The following is an 8798-nucleotide window of genomic DNA, read 5'->3' as shown; positions in this document are numbered from 1 at the left end:
CTTTCTTTCTTTCTTCAAGAAAGGGGGTAGATAGGTTTGTTTTGTTTTGGAAATAGTTATTGTAGCAGAGTGATACCGTCACATTTAATGATCCTACTGTGAAGTCAGGAATTCACGATGCAAGTTGAATTGAGCGGTATTTTGGTGTTCATTCTTTCCTGACACTCATTAATGAAGTTAGTTGGAGAGTTTATTGCTTCAGTACAGTAAAAACCGTGTGCCTTTTTTTTGTTACTACTTCCCGTCACCCCGCGCATTGTTTTATTTTTCGAAGAAGCAGTTGATTCAGTTTTTCTAAACCATTGGATTGCCCAGATGAGGACAAACGGTGAAGTTATTGAAAGGTGGTTGTTGGCAAGTTTGTGAAGGAGCTAAGATCAGTTGAGATAAATCATTGTTGCTGTTCTTGTATTCCGTGGTGGACTCTTGGGGATTTGCAGGCTGCATTAAGTACAAGTTTGGTCCAGTTGAGGGGGCACGTATTCTACTGAATTTGGTTCGTGTGGCTTATGATATAAACATGATTCTGTTTCAGTTCCCCAGATGGAACTAGCTTAAATGTCTGTCATTCATAGTGGAGCAAAATGGCCAGAGTGTCATTTACTGTTAACTTCAGTTGTATTCCTTTACCTTCTGCTAAGTGAAAAAGAAAAATTTGAGAAATACTGTGTGTCTCAGTTTGCTCTGAGTGATTTCTCATGCTAAGTGGGTCATTTGGAGAAGCGTTCCTGAGCTTTTCTGGTTTGATGGGCCTTGTGTTATAAAACCAATTTTCTTCACTTGATGAAGCTAAAGACAAATTTTCTTCAGGCACAGGCGTTGCACTTTTAAACTACAGAGCCACTTTTAGGATTCAGAATACTCGCTCGATGGCTTCCCTTCCTGGTTGTGTGATTGTGTGTGTGTGATTGTGGGGAAGGAGGTTGGTTGACAGAGGTTGGAGGGGATTGTCAGGGAGGGACACAATGTAAGCAAGTACTGCTGACAACATAAGGTGACGAGTGCACCAGTTGCTTTCCTTCTCTGGGCGGTGATGGCATGTTACCCTGTAGGTACTATTGTTTTAGGATTTCTCACACTTCGTTTGCCTTGACTAAATGGTAACTGCACACATACTGTAGTATAAATGGACTCCTCCTCTAGTCCTTAACTCCTTGAATGCTGTGATAGACCTTACTTAGCTTTGTACTCTCTTAACATAGTGCAGTAGTCTTAACATAGTGCAGGCACAGTATGTGTTTGAATTGGGTAAATTATTTTTACTGCCTAGTGGTAGCTAGCGTGCACAGGACAGAGCCACTAACTCTGTGCACTTGTCCAAAATGACAATTCACTTGCAGATCTGTGATGAAATTTACTTTAAAAGGATTTCTAACCTTTTTTAAAATCTGTCAGTTATTTTTTGAAAAGAAGTGGGGCTTAACTAGGATTTCAACAAGAGATTCAGATTTAGAAATCCACCCCCCCCCCGTTTTTGGTGAAATTTTTTTTTTTTTAGAGTCGGAATCTCACTGTTTCCCAGTTGTCTCCCGGGGACCCAAGCCATCCTCCCACCTCAGTCTCCCACAGTGTTGGAATTACAGGCGTGAGCCACCCCACCCAGCTGGTGAAATTATTAAAATTGTAGTGACAACTCTCCCTCCATTGTGAAATTGGAAAAACATTAGAAATTTTAGAAAAAAGTACACCCTTTGGAGCTAGGTAGAGTTCAGATCCCCACATTTCCATTGACCAGTTGCATAGCCTCTCAGAGCTTCAGTTTCCTACTCTGTAAGGGTTAGTAATATGCTTTGCAGTGTTCTTAGGAATTGGTGAAACTATGTGAGGTACTTAGCTGCAGTATCTAACATGGAGTAGGTAGCTATTTCCTGGTAGCTGTAATGATAATAATTTTGATACGTTTTTACATGACTTAAGCATTCTTAAGTCTGTTGCTTCTGAGTATAGAGGCTTAGCTAATTCTTTCATAAAGAAGGGCCCCTGAGACTCCTGAGTCTTATCCAAATGCATTTCTTCAAAGGTGCCAGATCAACTGAAGGATAATGGAAACAGTAGTGAGTTTATCTTCTCAGTCACCTGTGAGTCTTCCTTTGAGAGTGGGACTCGCAGAGTGCCTGGTGGGGTAGAGCTCTCTGTGACTATGGTATTTTGGAAATGGTGAGAGATGGACTGTTTTCAGTACATCAGTCGTAAGAGGATATGAGTTAGTTCCAGCTTCCCTTATTTTACCTTAGTCTTGACAAATAGCAAGTATGGATTATGTCTGTATTTCTCAGACTTGTTTAAGGTAGAACTGGACTGGGTGTTAACAGTGTTAGTTCAGTACAGAGACAAGAGCAAATCACTCACTTCCCCTTCAAGATAACACTGTAAACCTGCCACCATTTACAGAAGAAAGCAGTGATTTAAAGCAGCTTATACTAGCACAGTTAAAATACTTACAGTACCCTATGGAGTAGATACATTCTAGAAATATTTACCTGTAGTGGGAGTTGAACAATGAGAACACATGGACACACAGAGGGGAACATCACACACTGGGGCCTATCAGAGGTTGGGGGGCAAGGGGAGGGATGTCATTCGGAGAAATACCTAATGTAGATGATGAGTTGATGGGGGCAGCAAACCACCATGGCACACGCATACCTATGTAACAAACCTGCACGTTCTGCACATGAACCCCAGAACTTAAAGTATGATAATAAAAAAAGAAAAATAAATATTTACCTGTTAAGGACATTTCTGTATATTTTATTCCATCTTTTCAGTATTTTCTTATGAAGAGATTATAGTAAACCTTTAAAAATTATATTTGATCAAACTTATAGATTGAAGGTAAACCTTTGCAAATTATATTTGGTCACACAGATTGAGGGTAAAAACATTCCTGACAAAGCTAGGCGAAGACACGTGGATTTTTTTTTTTGAGACGGAGTCTTGCTCTGTCACTCAGGCTGGAGTGCAGTGGTGTGATCGTGGCTCACTGCAGCCTCCGCCTCCTGGGTTCAAGCGAATCTTCTGCCTCTCCCGAGTAGCTGGGACTACAGGCACGTGCCACCATGCCTGGCTAATTTTTGTGTTTTTAGTAGAGATGGGGTTTCACCATATTGGCCAGGCTGGCCTCGAACTCCTGACCTCGTGATCTCCCCGCCTCGGCCTCCCAAAGTGCAGGGATTACAGGTGTGAGCCACTGCGCCCAGCTGAAACTTGGACTTTTGATGTTCCCTTCTTTTAAAGTTAACATCTAGCACTTGAATAGACTTGGTTATTACTGATGGGGACAGGCGTCCATTTGGAAGTAGCTTTCCTCTCTCTCTGTCTTTCCCAGGTTAGGCTGTCTTACTGCTGTAAATGGGGAGAGAAGAGAAAGCCATGGGTGGAAGAAAGTTTGTTTCATAGCCTGGCGCGGTGGCTCATGCCTGTAATCCCAGCACTTTGGGAGGCTGAGGTGGGTGGGTCACTTGAGTTCAGGAGTTCAAGACCAGCCTGGCCAACATGGCGAAACCCTGTCTCTACTAAAAATAGAAAAATTAGCTGGGCATGGTGGCAGGCACCTGTAATCCCAGCTACTTGGGAGGCTGAGGCAGGAGGATCGCTTGAACCTGGGAGGATGGAGGTTGCAGTGAGCTGAGATTGTACCACTTCACTCCCGCCTGGTCGACAGAGCAAAACCTCGTCTCAAAACTCAGTTGCCCAGGCTGAAACGCAGTGGCAGGTGGCAGGATCACTGCTCACTGCAGCCTCGACCCAAGCAATTATCCCACCTCAGCCTCCCAAGTAGCTGGGATCATATGCATATACCACCATGCCTGGCTAACTTTTTTATTTTTGTAGAGACAGGATCTCTCTATGTTGCCTAGGCTGGTCTCAAACTCCCAGGATGAAGCGATCCTCCCACCATGACCTCCCAAAGTGTAGGGATTACAGGCATGAGCCACCATGCCCAGCCTGCTGGGGTTTTTGATTGGTGTTGCATTGAAGCTGGAAATCAGGAGGCAATTGACATTTTAATAATGAGCCATGACCATGGTATATCTATTTATTTAGACCTTCTTAGATTTTTCATCAGTGTTTTGTAGTTTTTAGCAATTGGATCTTGCATGTGTTTTCTAATCTCATACATGTATTTCATGCATTGTGGTGCTGTTGTGAATGATACTTCTCAATTTCCAGTTGGTCGTTGCTAGGATATAGGAAGATCATTTTATGTTTCATGCTGACCTGGGATTCTACAACCTTGCTAAACTCATTTTTAGTACTATAAGCTTTTTTGTAGATTTTTGGAATTTTGTGCATAGACAGTAATGTCACTGGCAAATAAGGGCAGTTTAATTTCTTCATTTTCACTTTGTATACTTTTATTTCCTTTTTTTTTTTTGAGACGCAATTTCTCTCTTGTTGCCCAGGCTGGAGTGCAATGGTGTGATCTCGGCTCACTGCAACCTCTGCCTCCTGGGTTCAAGCGATTCTCGCGCTTCAGCCTCCCCAGTAGCTGGGATTACAGGCGCCCGCCACCAAGCCTGGCTAATTTTTGTATTTTTAGTAGAAACAGGGTTTCACCATGTTAGCCAGGATGGTCTCAAACTCCTGATCTCAGGTGATCTCCCCGCCTCGGCCTCCCAAAATGCTGGGATTATAGGCATGAGCCAATGCTTCTGGCCTAAGAGGACACACTGTTTCTTTGACTTATTAAGAGGTATTTGGTTAGTGTTAGACCAGGGGTTGGTACATTATAGCTTGCTGACTGGGTGTAACTTGCTGCCTCTTTTTATAAATAAAGTTTTATTGAAACACAGCCATGCCCATTCATTTACATATTGTTTGACAGAGACCATATGACCTACAGAGCCTAAAATATTTACCTGTTTGCGCTTCACAGGCACTTTGCTGACCACTGCTGTGGACACCAATTTTAGTTATATAAACTTTTTTGTACTTCCGAGATTTTGCAGTCATTTGCTCAGACATATGGGTTGGTGGAAGTGCTTTCTGTTCCTTCTCCCAGCCAATCACACAACGATATAACTTCATGCCTGAGTTTCTGTGTGGTCCTCTATAGTGATTGAGTTTGTACATAGTTCTTTGCAGGCAGCATGAATTTCAAAAATCTCCAAACTTTTGCTATTGCTAATCTTTGTGAACTTTGCATACCCAGCGCTGGTACATTCTGATGGTGTCCACACTGCACTCTATGAAGAAAAGACTGATGATTGTTTATATTAAAATGCAGGAAGAGAATTGTAGCAGCAACTTTTGCTTCTCTAATCAACACCGTAAAAGACTTACTATGTGTGGGCAGTGGGGGAGAATGTTAATTTATAAATTGAGATAGTTGTATTAAAATTGAGTGACTCTTATTTTGACATAAAGTGAATGTGTCTCTTTTATACAGCAGAAAACTATTAAATGTGTTTTTTCTCAGCATTATAAAATAAAGTGGAAAATGTGGGAAGAATACAAATCCTTAACTAGTGTGCTTCTGCTTATTTCACACCCCTCATATTTCTGATTCCTTACAACTATAGCTGGCTTTACTCCTGAGTGGTGAAATTGATGAACATACTTAAAACCACGTCTTTTAAGACTTTGAATTTTGACATTTCCTCCTCTTCACAGTCTTTCAAATACTAGGCAACCTGTAGGGTTCCACTGTGTCTGTCATGTATTGTCCCTGTGTTACCTGAAAGCAGCCCCAGTGAACTTGTGAATTTGCTCACTGGCTACTGGGTGAGGAAGAAGTAGGATTTTCTCTCTTAAAATTCCTTGGTGAAATCATTGGATGGGCATGGTGTGTTTCTTTAATTTTCCTTTTGGTCAAAAATCTGACAAAGCAAAGACTTTCAGTGGGTCTTGGTCTTTCAATAGGTTTAGTTTTTAAGTGTGTTTACTCTGACTGAAAACTGCCTTCCTGTAATATGCTCCTTCCTTTAGAACACAGTTCTTAAGTAGAGTTTGTTTGTTTAAATGTGTAAAATAAGTTAATGCATTATATGCAGCGAGGTTTCACATCAGAACCCTGAGTTCTCAATGTTGTGGCAGGTTTAAGTGTCTAGAACATCTTTTACCTGTTTTTTCTGTTACTTGCTTTTGTATTTTGGGGTAAATGATATCTTTCTCAGGGAGGCCGTCCCTCAGCACCATGTTTAAAATGGCATCTGCTTCATTTGCTATTCCTTCTTCTGTTTTATTTTTCTCTATAGAATTTGTTACTGTGTGAAAACTATTTATTTTAATGTTTTATTTATCTGTGTTACCCCTAGAATAATATCTATGAAGGTAGGGATTTGTGTCTGTTCCTTCTGTACCTACAGAATCTTGAGGATTATGGTGTCTGGCACATTGTGGGTGCACAATGTCAGCTGAATTAACGTCAGGGAGAGTTTGTAGGCTGGGGCTCGAGGTGTAGGGCAAATCAGTTTTTAGATTTGAGGTCATTAGCAGGAAGGCCTCTTATGATGGGGTTGGGAAACATGTTTTAACATCAGACTGGGTTTGAATCTGGTCTCTCCAACTTACTCTTTGACCTTGGTGTTAAATAATTTAACTTTTGAAAGATCAGTTTTTTCACTAGTGAAATAGGGGAAATAGTATCTTTTTAATGGGGATTAAATGTAATATCAAATATAATGCTCTGTAAATGTTAGTTTTGTCTTTCCCCTTGTGTGTTGGCATTGTGGAAGTCTAAAAGCAACCTGAATTTACCAGTCTGTTTCTGGAGCCTTCTGGGGTCATTACTTTGATTCCTTTTGACAGATACATTCTTTTCAGCAGCCTGTGTTGCCAGGATAACAATGACCTGTCCCTTTGACCAGTGTGGGGGACAGACACTTTGTCATCACTCCTTTAATCCATGTATCAGAACAACTCTTATGAGTTCTGGCTTTGAAAAATGTTTAGAGGAGTTTATAATTCCAAACAGTTCAGATGACATCAGTCCTTTCTTGCATGGTGGCTCATGCCTGTGATCCCAGCACTTTGGGAGGTTGAGGCAGATGGATCACCTGAGGTCAGGAGTTCGAGACCAGCCTGGCCAACATGGTGAAACCCTGTCTCTACTAAAATACAAAAATTAGCTGGGCGTGGTGGCATGGGCCTATAATCCCAGCTACTTGGGAGGCTGAGGCAGGAGAATCGCTTGAACCCAGCAGGCAGAGGTTGCAGTGAGCCAAGATCATGCCACTGCGCTCTAGCTTAGGTGACAGAGTGAGACTCCATCTCAAAACAAACAAATAAAAAATTATGAGATTTTCTTTTTTTGCAATTTTTTTAAAGCTTAGCAGCTGTTATTAGTGTTAGTGAATTTTATGTGCAACGCAAGACAGTTCTTTCAGTGTGGCTCAGGGAAGCCACAAGTTTGGATACTGCTCGTTTAATTTTTATGAATTAACAAGGTGTTAATTCCTGTATCAATTTCACTGATATTTCTTATGCTTGATGCAGGAACACTTGACAAGTTAGTTAAGGTAGATTGGTCCGTACATTTATAGGTTATTTCATTCCCATGTCCTAGGCAAGTCTGAGCAGGACCTGGAAAGCTGATTAAAAGGCCAGTGAGCACAGTGAGCTTAATTGTAAATTAAACGGATATTTAATACATTGAGAAGGTCCTCAAGCCTTTCAATCTTTCATTTTCATCCATGCTTGCTATTTGAATCTGATGGGCTTGAAATTGACATTGTTCTTGTAAAAATGTTGGTTGGTTATTGCTGCCTTTCTCAAGCTTGGTTTTCAGTGTGGATTTCTGCAGATAATTTTTACACCTAAAGTTACAAAGTCATTAAGTGAAGGCAGTCAGGAAGGAAAGAGTACCCTGAGCTAGGAGGTTTGTTATAGCGCATGGGGTGGACCAGAGAATGAATGGGCATGGGCCCGGAGGTGGTTCAGTCAGTGTGGGAAAGCCACCTGCTTGTCAGCTTTCTACTGCGTTGTCCAGCAGAACACATTGAAGCTTGGGACCTGCAACTGGTGCGGAGATGATTGCATTTAGGAGGCTGATGTAGACTTTTTCCCTCTTAAGCGTGTGCTAACTGGTTTTTGGCAACGTCTTGATCCAAGACACAATGCAGCTTGATCTGTGGCAGATCTGTGAGGATTTTAATATCGAGAGGGTTCTGTTATTTGAGTTAGGCATAGCTAGGCTACCAAGGCAATGCTTTTCAGTCCAAACATTTGGTCATTTCAATTTATTGTTAGTGAGGCTTTTGTGGTGTATTAGAACATGAAGTTTGGGATTTTGGCTTTTTTTTGCATATATGAAAGTTTATACTGTTTATATTGCTGGTTAGTTATGTGCCTTCATTTACCTGTTGTGGGTAAGAAACTTCCTCAGATCAAATTATAGTGAAGTCACTTGGTTCTGTTTCTCTGACTCTTAAGAGGATGAGATCACTTTATACTCAAATTCAGGGTGTTTGGTAAAGGGCCTACCATGCTGAGCATTTATAGCCTAGATGAAGTCCTGGTCCAATCTCCAAGTTCAACTTTTAAGAACACGCTATTCTTAATGTTCAGGAATTCAACCCTGGAAGCCTTCTCTAAATCTTAATGGGATTTTTATGAGAATTCATTTGGTGAAAATAACAATCAGGGAATCCAGCTATTAAGTTTGAGGAGGGTCATGCCTTTTAGTGGTTAGAGAGGCAAGCTGTAGCGTCCCTTCTCAGAGAAGGGGAATTGAGGAAGAGAGTTCTGGTGGCCCTTGCAATCCTCCCCTCACTTTCCAGGCTCCCTAGTAAGACTGGAAGGAGTCCATGAGTAAACAGCATTTTGTGAGTTTGAGGGACTAGGTAAAAACGTAC

The 8798-nt window shown here is 41.4% G+C and overlaps 1 pseudogene; it reads left to right on the top strand.

Moving 5' to 3' along the window:
- Window positions 1-8798, top strand: part of LOC105525228 — a 46869-nt pseudogene that overhangs the window by 3964 nt on the left and 34107 nt on the right.

This window comes from Colobus angolensis, unplaced genomic scaffold (genome assembly GCF_000951035.1).
Source record: "Colobus angolensis palliatus isolate OR3802 unplaced genomic scaffold, Cang.pa_1.0 Scaffold522, whole genome shotgun sequence".
NCBI classification, from domain to species: domain Eukaryota; kingdom Metazoa; phylum Chordata; class Mammalia; order Primates; family Cercopithecidae; genus Colobus; species Colobus angolensis.
Note: the sequence above shows the minus strand (reverse complement) of the source record. Positions and strands in the feature narration are given on the sequence as shown.